Below are 11,040 nucleotides of genomic sequence, written 5' to 3'. Positions count from 1 at the left end.
TTATGCTATCTTCTGTTTCCATGGGGGGAAATGGAAAATAACCATGAACTGATTCACTCAGGGTTAATGGCAAATCCAGACCCCATTAGACTTCTTGCCTCTCACCTTAGTGTTATAGTTGTTTCTTCAGTTATATTTATTTCAGTGAAATTGCTTTTCATTTTTATCTTACTAGTGACCTTAGAATCTATCTCCAAAATAAAATGCAATTTTACAGTAAAGTAATTCTTATCAAAAGCAGGCTGCTTTTACTATAACCCAACCTCTTAATGTTAAAGCTCCTGAAGGCTTGGTCTCAGGCTTTTTTCTCACCACACTCACTCCCCAGACGAAATGGAGGTCCATTTCTCCCCCACCCCATCTCTTTTCCTCTTGGGAATTGATCTTTCCCAATGCCATATAAAGGGGTGGAGCTGCCATTCAAAGTGCCATAGAGGTGGAGAGGGGCCCAGATGAGTCCCTCAGAGTCTTCACCCAGGACACAGTGACTGAGGAGGGTCCTTTTGGGAACTGATATGATTGCTGAGAGACAAAGGGTCTCTGTGAGACATAAGCTGAACATACCACATAAGCCTGAGCTGGCAGGGACTTTCTGGAAAATTAAGACAGAGGAAAACAGTCAAAAAAGAAAAATCCATGGTTGGGGGTGGGTAGAGAAAGAGATAGAGAGATAGAGATGAGAAAGAGAGAAAGAGAGAGAGAGACAGATTGAGAGAGAATTGGAATCATCACTTAAAGATTTAAACATCAGACAGCAGATGTGCCTATAACTCAACTCCTGTTCTTTTTCAGTTTGAGTCAAGAAATTGCCTTTTCGTTTAAGCTAGTTTTTTGTCACTTTCAGCCAACAAGTGCTGACTACTATTCTGAGTGTTTCTATTCATTTACTCTTGCTGACAGCTTACACTGCTCTTCTAGTCCCACTTTAGACTCTTCTCTGAACCCTAGATTCACCTCCATGAATTCCATACTTGAATTTTGGCTTTGATTGGAGGATTTCGGTGGCTGAACTTACCATGTACAAAGCCAAACAATTGGTTTCCCTCAATCCTACTCTCATCTCCTTCTTCTGCCTTCTTGCCTCTCAGTGTGTTACCACCACTTTTCAGTGGCTCAAGGAAGAAATGAAACTTACCTTAATTACTTGATTCCCCTCGCTTTCCTCAACTGCGAACCCCTCAGCAAGACCTGCCATTCTTACTCCCTAAATGCTACAGGAGTCACTCTCTCTACTTTTAATTTTTACTCCCTCATCCCAGTCCAACACCATCTCTCAATGTATTGCAGTATCCTTCCAACTATCTCACACGCTCAGCTTTGCTTTCCTATAATCCAGCCTCTGCACAGCACCTGGAGTGAGCCTTTAAAAATACAAACTAAGTCACTTTGATCCCCTGCATGGAACCTTGTAATTGCTTCTAATTAAACATAAAATAAAATTTAAATCCTTTCTCCTGGTCTAAAAAACTTTTGATAACTTTAATCTCATCTCTCGCCAAGCCCCATACTCTGTGTTCCTGGCACTGGCTTCACCCACACTGTCCCTGTTTGTCCCTTACCTTCTTTTGGTTGGACAATTATCTTCCTTTACAGCTTGACCACCTTGTCAAAATCACCATGATTCTCTGCCAAAAACCTTAGATCGTTTACTTCATACCATACCAGATAACTAATAATTAGTTGTTATTTAGTTGGCTTTATTTTTGTCTGTCTCCACAACTAGCCTGGACTGTGAACTTCATGAATTTAAGAACCATACCTCTGGTCTACCACTAAACACCTGGTATCTAACTGCCTGCCAGTTACACAGACAAAGTATCTTTTGAATGAATGAAAGAATAAAAGAAATATACAAATGAATGAATGAATGACACAGGGTATACTACGGAAGAATTAGAATAGTGGAGACTAATTCCATTTAGAGTTATATGGGAAGATTGCTTTGGAATAAGAAGCAAATGGGTTCAACTTTGAGCAATAACTTTGGGAGTGGTGGGAAGAAAGGAAATAGCCTCAGAGAAAACTTGGAAGAAAATCTGTGTATGAGTGTGTGCGTGTGTGTGTTTAAGGGACATACAAGTATGCAAACTCCTAGTGTGTGTATGTATGGAGGATAGAACTAGAGGAGATAGAAAATAAGCTGTGAAAGAGAAGATAAGGCCAAATGGTGGATTTCACTTAGTTTAGAACCATAGTTATGAGGGTAATGAAGAATGCATGTGAAGAAAATAGCTGTGGCAATGAAAGCGCAAAGTAACAGATCTGAGGGATATGAAGGTAATACTGACAGACCTTAGTGACAAATGGAATATTGTATGTCGACAGAGATAGGAGAGTTAAAGCTGATTCAAGCTTGTGAACCTGTGTGACTAGGGCATGGCTTCTGTTAGCAGAGATAGGAATCCTAGGAGGGCTGTGTGTAAATTCCTAGGAGGGCTGTGTGTAAATTGGGAGGAGGGCAATGAAATTATGAATATCTTAAAACATATAGAGAAATAGCCAGAGATACTTGGGAAGGTGGTGCTGGGTCCCAGCTGAAAAAGTCAAAGATAAATAAGTTAATCAGCAACAACTACCACAAAGAAATAGATTGAATATGTCCTATAGGCTGAGGTATCAGCCAGAGTTCAGTGCAGAAAATGGAACCCAGTCATTTTTAGCAGAAAATAATTTAGTACATATAATATGGGAATTTGGTGTTCATACAAGCATTAGAAAGGATAGAGGAACTTCATGTCAGAAGTGGACTCTTACCAGGCTTCTGACCTCAAGCTCCTGTGACCAGTTTTCAGGAACTACTATTGCTGCCCCCAGGTTAAGAAAATGCTGCTGCTATGGCTTCCACCGTGCTGAAGTCACAGCCACCACCATTAGCAAGCTGCAGAATTGACAATGAGTGTGGAAATCCAACTGCTGCTTACCCTCTACTTGGATTATGCCTGTGTGCCCACTTGGGTGCACAAGGGGGTAAACACTTCCTGCCCTTTGCCGTCTTCCTCCTGCCTTCCAAATATGGCGTAGGTGCGTCTCATTGGCAGAACCTATAGGACATCCTGAACTCTTGTGGTAAGAGTGCTGAGGAAATGTAGTTTTTAGTCATCCAGCCCTTATGTGCCAGGGAGTGGGACTGCAGGAGCCTTAACCACAGTGGGAACGGAGGCTGAGGGCCAACAGAGAGGAACCAGCACAATGGGCATGGGGCAAAGGGCCGAACATACATTTTCTCACTCACTTTTATCAAGAAATATTGTCATATTATTACCCTCATTTTACAGATAAGAATGTGAGGACATGGAAACATTGAGTAACTTGACATATGTCCACATCTAATGCAGTGAGGGAATCAGATTTGCATCCAGACATTATGACTCAGAAGCCCACATTCTTTGGCCCTGGAGTTTTCTCCTTAGAAATAACAGTTGAAGACCTCAAAAGACAGTATATTGAATGAGAAAAGTAGAATACTGAGTCTAGAGTTTTGGGTAATTCCTAAATGTAAGAAGCAAGCAAAGGAAGCAGAAACAGTAGTTAAGTGCAGCACACTCAAATTCAAAAGAGGTGAATTATCACCAAGGAGGTGGTGGTTTATGGTCAACTGGTTTGAAAACTGAGAAGTCATCACCTTAGGAAAGAAGCATCTGCTTCTCATCTGATCTCATCATCCTCTTTGCTATTGTTTAATTCTGAAATGAAGGGCTATAGTAATAAACTCATGGCTTAGGATAGAAGGGAGCTTTTAGTAGCTGAGTATCACATTCTTGGTATTCTACCCAAGTGTGCTTTCCTTTCTCATTTTACCTTTTAGGTAAAGGTTATTTAAAAATCTGTTCTTGGGTCACCCTTATTCATCAGGATCTTTGAGAGAACAGAGAACTCAGTTTCTGCTGTTATAGGGAGCCACAGACTCATGCCCATGTGGTGGCTACTTTGGCTTGACATGCTCCAACTATATCCATCCACCCTCTCGATTCCCCTCTCTGGAGAGATCAAAGTATAGCTCTGCAACAAAGTTTCTGAGTCCCTTGTACTCTGACTTTGTGTGCGTATGTCACTTACGACACTCAAGAAACTTTTGCATGGATGTTTAAGACAGAAGGGTACTCTTACCTCACTCAGGCTACTATATTGCTTAATGGCAGGCAGCATTTTGCTATAATTCACTATGCATTGTTTCCCCATGGGGATACCTCCAGCATTGTTCCTGCTCAGATGTAGCAAGATACATTAGTATGAACATATACTGATGATGATGACGTTACAGAAGAGTTTCTTGCTGCAGGATCAGATATGGTTTTTTTTTTTTTACATCTTTATTGGAGTATAATTGCTTTACAATGGTGTGTTAGTTTCTGCTTTATAACAAAGTGAATCAGTTATACGTATACATATATCCCCATATCTCCTCCCTCTTGTGTCTCCCTCCCACCCTCCCTATCCCACCCCTCTAGGTGGTCACAAAGCACCAAGCTGATCTCCCTGTGCTATGTGGCTGCTTCCCACTAGCTATCTGTTTTACGTTTGGTAGTGTATATATGTCCATGCCACTCTCTCACTTTGTCACAGCTTACCCTTCCCCCTCCCTATATCCTCAAGTCCATTCTCTAGTAGGTCTGTGTCTTTATTCCTGTCTTACCCCTAGGTTCTTCATGACATTTTTTTTCTTAAATTCCATATATATGTGTTATCATACGGTATTTATCTTTCTCTTTCTGACTTACTTCACTCTGTATGACAGACTCTAGGTCTATCCACCTCATTACAAATAGCCCAATTTCATTTCTTTTTATGGCTGAGTAATATTCCATTGTATATATGTGCCACATCTTCTTTATCCATTCATCCGATGATGGACACTTAGGTTGTTTCCATCTCCGGGCTATTGTAAATGGAGCTGCAATGAACATTTTGATACATAACTCTTTTTGAATTATGGTTCTCTCAGGGTATATGCCCAGTAGTGGGATTGCTGGGTCATATGGTAGTTCTATTTGTAGTTTTTTAAGGAACCTCCATACTGTTCTCCATAGTGGCTGTACCAATTCACATTCCCACCAGCAGTGCAAGAGTGTTCCCTTTTCTCCACACCCTCTCCAGCATTTATTGTTTCTAGATTTTTTTTTTTTTTTTTCTTTTTGCGGTACGCGGGCCTCTCACTGTTGTGGCCTCTCCCGTTGCGGAGCACAGGCTCCGGATGCGCAGGCCCAGCGGCCATGGCTCACGGGCCCAGCCGCTCCGCGGCATATGGGGTCCTCCCAGACCGGGGCACGAACCCGTATCCCCTGCATCGGCAGGCGGACTCTCAACCACTGCGCCACCAGGGAGGCCCTGTTTCTAGATTTTTAATGATGGCCATTCTGACTGGTGTGAGATGATATCTCATTGTAGTTTTGATTTGCATTTCTCTAATGATTAATAATGTTGAGCATTCTTTCATGTGTTTGTTGGCAGTCTGTATATCTTCTTTGGAGAAATGTCTATTTAGGTCTTCTGCCCATTTTGGATTGGGTTGTTATCACTCCCTAACACCATACACAAAAATAAGCTCAAAATGGATTAAAGACCTAAATGTAAGGCCAGAAACTATCAAACTCTTAGAGGAAAACATAGGTAGAACACTATGACATAAATCACAGCAAGATCCTTTTTGACCCACCTCCTAGAGAAATGGAAATAAAAACAAAAATAAACAAATGGGACCTAGTGAAACTTCAAAGCTTTTGCACAGCAAAGGAAACCATAAACAAGACCAAAAGACAACCCTCAGAATGGGAAAAAATATTTGCAAATGAAGCAACTGACAAAGGATTAATCTCCAAAATTTATAAGCAGCTCATGCAGCTCAATAACAAAAAAACAGATATGTTCTTGAAATTCTCCAGATGGCAAAACTTCTTTCTTTCTTTACATGCAATCAAGAGCCTCATTTGGTTAATTTTTTTTTTTTTTTTTTTTTTTTTTTGCTACAAGATCAAATTAAAACTCCTTGGATTTACCTTCTACTATCAACTACTATAATGAATTATAATTGATCAGATCCAAAGAGCCAATAAGGAAAAGTTATCTTATGTGCTCAAATGACTAATATAATCAGGATTACAAAGATTAGTGATTTGCCCAGAGTTGAAGCATTGACATCTGGTTCTTGCATCTTTTAAAATTATGGTTGACTTTGGTCCCACAGAATAGCAACCCTGAAAGATGCATTCTGCTAGTAAACATGAGACTAATCTACCATCAATGTAAAATTTGCACTGTAATTGTAGTTCATCGGAAAATTAGTCTACTCTCTTTGAGATATTGTTTAGGCTATCCTGTTATTTTAATTAATTTTTAGATATTCCTACATGGACAAAAATGAAAAAAATGTAGAATTTGACATTTGAAATGAAAAAGACAGAAACATAAAAAATAAAAATCACATTTATTTAAACGAAAATATACACACAATGTACAATGAACATGGTTTACACAGAACAATAAAACAAAATGATATTTCTTCAAATACCAATATAAAATGATCTAACCTATTTGTGCCTCATTTCCTGGGACTATACATTATTGGTTGATCTAGAATATACATTTAACATTAAAACAAATGCCAATGTTTCAGATAAGTACCGCAAGAATCTGAAAATCAGATATTAGGTTAAATAAAATAATAAAATCTTCATATGAATATATGTGTACAAAGGATTGCACATGTGCCATAAAATGGGAGTGTCTATACATTTACAGACACTTGGAGCCTGCCTTTTAAAAGTTTGAAAGCTCTTTGACATGAAATGGTTTTTAATATTGATAGCGATATAAAAGCATCAGAAGAACTATATAGATAATAGAGCAACTTTGCCAATATTTGAGTCAATATTGCCTGCTAGTCAATAAAACCGCACCAAGTCATCATTAAAGATGTACTGCTGAGTTGTGGCCTTTTATGGCCTTGGAGTAATTTTGATGATTTTAGGAAGATTGTGATTGTATTCATACCGTGTGTGAAAGTGCAACATCTTAAAAGAATGGTTTATCAGGCAACATCACTTGTATTACGTCTTCTCTCTTTTAATGTTCAGTCTCTCTGGGTACTATACTTAACTGTGAGTATTGTTTTCCTCTTCAAATTTAAAATTCTAAATATTCATGCAATCTATAAAAGTTCAAGCTCAGGAGAGTTGATGGCATGTATATTTTTAAAGTTAATATGACTTTACAATTTTTTCCTACCTCCTTGTTACTAATAGCCTGATATGATTTCTTTGATATCAGAAATGTTTTAGACTTCCCCTTACTTGCTTAGAAATAAAATTTCTATTTTTCTATTTTTCTGTTCTTAAAGACAGTCTTTACTAGAGATAGCACCTGTTTGGTAAGTTCTAACTTAAATCTTCCAAAGAAACAAAAGATCTAATACATCAGTACTTTGTTTATAAAGCAATGAAACATAAATATGGGGGGAAAAAAGCATAGCTCTTGCCGATTACAGCTGGGCTAAATGAATGTGAATCTGTGAATTCACCTGAAATTGTCAAGCCACTATACAACTCTCAGCAAATCATTCTCTTCAGCAGCACATAATTTGTGAAGCCTCCAGCTATTTGGGATGCCTTGTGTTCAATATGTTTGCTTCCCTCTGCAACTGCTGATCAGTTTTTTTCTCAGACCACTTTCTTAAATGGTGATAAAAGTTAATTTATTTCCCAAAAGATTACAAAAGGTGCCCTGTATATTGAACTAAACCATTGATAGACCATCCTGTTTGGAAATCAAACACCTAAAACATCTGTGTGATTTAGTATGTTGCCAGAGTTTAATTTGTTTAATCTAACAGTTTGGCTTTCAATTGAGCTATATTTATTAGCATCTGGGCATGGTAATATGTTACCATTTTTCTTCTTTTAGCTAATGCTAAAATGATAAACTTAAAAATGGATACTGAAGCACATTTTTAGTGATACTCTAATTAGGCTAACATTTCCCTGAATTTAGCCTGAAGTTGTTATTACGTACACTAAAGCTGCATTGCTGAGGTTTCTCTTGCAGAACATCATAGAGAGAGATGTTTTTAAAACACATCGTTATGATTAAATGATTTAATTATGAATAAAATACAAATATCTAATATTACTTATAGTGTAATAGGAGCATTTAAAGAGGGTAAAAACCAAATCAAAATTGTAGCCATCTGAAGATGAGTGATTGCATTTTATATGATTCTAGTAATTTAATACTGCTTCCCATTATTGGTTATTTTCTGGAGAAAAAGTGATGGCGGTATTCAGTTATGTGCTGGTAATTGTTTGACAACTGGCTTTCCAGGAGTTTAAAGTATGGGTTGAAAAAAAAAAAAGTATGGGTTGGTAGCATTTGGAAGTTTCTGTGGTGTAACTCCCACTGTGGTCAATTTCAAGCTATGGATGTGATGTTACTGAATGTGGGGTCGGGAAGAGAGAGAGGCACAGTTAGCACGTTATAATACTGTGTTTCCACTGGATAGATACAATTGACATAAACAACCTCAGCAGAGGTCAATAGTAAAATGTACTAAAACAATTAGGAATTGGTAAGTTTTGATTATTACCTTTGTTTTTAATAAAATCTATTCAACTGTATTTTATAGTTTAATATTTAATGATGGCTGTGTTTTCACAACTGGCTTACAGAGTTTAGTGATCAGCTATCATGAGCCAGCATGAGCCACTTTCCAGCACACCACTGTTATCCTCCTCTTGGCACGTATCAAACTTGACATAGGAGGGGGTTTGATTTGCTTGGGAAGAAAAGCATGGCTCTACACAAATCTTTTTCTTTTCCACCATCTTATTCTGTGCAAAATACTATACTTAGATGAGAGAAAAAAAAGGGAAGTATCCTTCATCCAGATGCTAGCTTTTAAGACTTCACAGTTCCTCAGAAGAAGAGCTGTTAGTCTTATAAAGTAAGGACTAGAGGTTAGTTACCTGGGCTCCTGCTCTAACTGGGCAGTTTTTGGTCATTTCAGTACAATTTGTAAGTAGGACCAGATGGTTGCTCTGACTCACTGGGTTATTGGATTGACCAAACTATTTACATCAAAGGATTGTTTGGGCAGAGTGTAGAGAAAACCCAAGGCAATATTTACAAGAAAGAAACAACCACACAAGAAATAAATGAATGGGTGCATCTAAAATGTGGGTCTGCTTCAATAAAATATTTCAAGCTTTAATGTTCAGCTGTTTTGTAGAACATTTTCAGGCTCTGGATCTTTGGTCACTGGGTCAAACATAATTAGGATTCCACCTTCCCTTGTTTTTAAATATGTTTTCTATAGGACTTTGTAAATGGCAAATACAGAATTTTTATCTACTTTTGAGGATATCAGAGGGCAAACATGTTTTTGAACCAAAAAAATTATCTTGTTTGGAAATGTTGCTTTCTTGGTTCAGTTTCTGACTCAACATGATCCTTTAAAATAGAATGATTGGTGCATCTTTTAAATGAAAATGAAGATAGAAAAGCATGACTGAGCCTGTGTTTGTACAAAAGAGATTTTAAAACTTTTTGTTTAATATTTTTCCTTTGATTTAGAAAGCATTAATAATTTAAGAAATAATGAAGTAGTTTTCCAAGGATACTTGGAATATCTCTCAGGAAAGGAGCAACACTGTTGTCAATATGAAACAAAAATTTTCTGGATGAAATCCACTTTTAGAAGTGTGCACAAATATAAGCTTCCAATAGGGAAATGCAGATGATTATGCTAATAATAAATGAGAACTTACATGCATTTGTATTACAGTCAGCTCTACTCTTTTAGAACTTTTATATTAGTACTTAATAAAAAAGAAAAAGGTCTTTGAAATGTCTTCCCAAAATAGAAAACTCTACTGTTGGCTTTGTAGTTAATATTTTTTTTTCCATATTTGAGTCAAGAGGTTTCATTTTTAAAAATACAAACAAAAAACTATTGTTTATAAGAATATTTACAAGATGATAAATCACCTAAGTTATCTTGGAACTCAGACTACCATTTGATATACTGAATGAGGCTTCATAGTTATTCAAGGAAACCTCTGTCATCCCAACCTCTGTATGTTAAATCCAGTGGGATAATGAAAATAATCACAAATGCTACCATTTTCAAATGAAATTGAACAATTCAAAGATTATATTTACTCAGTGAAATGAAGAATGAGGCATAAAGGAGAACACCAAGATAACCTGTCCATGAATAGATCCACGGGACACAGCATCTTTTTATGAAAAAGGCAGTAAATAGTTTGACACCTGCCTCAAGTATAATGCCCACAAGTCCTTAACTAAAATAATAGATTGATAATACTGGCATTAAAAGCCCCAAAGTGTTATCTAAAATGCAGTAATTTGAAAAACCTAATATGAGCCTAGAGATATGTTTGGAATCCTTATTTCAACAGGCATCTTCGTGGAGGAGCTATTACGTCAGCTCTGGAAAGCCCCTAAGATCATCCACTGAATGTGGTCACAGCTAAGAAGTGTCAGTGTAACAGGCCTCTGGCATTTCCAAGGGAGATTTATGTTCTGGATGGCATGCTCCTCTGATGAGAAAGGAAAAAGAATAGATTCTTAAAATTTGGAGGAAAAAAATCTCATTTGTTCAGTCCCTTACACTCCAAGCTTCAATTCCAGCAATAAATGCCAATTTCTATTTAACTAACTAACATTCTTCCCAAATTTTCATGTATATATTTAGTGTGGCAATTTAGAGAACAGACAAGCCACAAGCTAAGAAGATAAGAAGAGATTGTAACCAGGGTTCTAAAATTATCTAGCTGGGTAATTGGGGGTATATCTTCCTTGTGCTTTAATTTAGCCATTTATAATGGTGTTATACATGATGATCTCTAAGGCAACTTCTGATTTGGAGTTTTGGAAAACTTTCAGTGTTATTTCACTAAGTAAGGGCAAATGTGAAATTCCATTTAAGAGAAATAATTGTTTTGGTGTATCATTAGTTATGGTGGCTTAAAAGGTTTATTCAAGTATACTAATCTATGCTAGACAACGCATACTGACACCATCTACATT

This window comes from Mesoplodon mirus, assembly GCF_964341445.2.
Source record: "Mesoplodon mirus genome assembly, chromosome: 2".
NCBI classification, from domain to species: domain Eukaryota; kingdom Metazoa; phylum Chordata; class Mammalia; order Artiodactyla; family Ziphiidae; genus Mesoplodon; species Mesoplodon mirus.
This window is presented reverse-complemented; position numbering follows the sequence as displayed.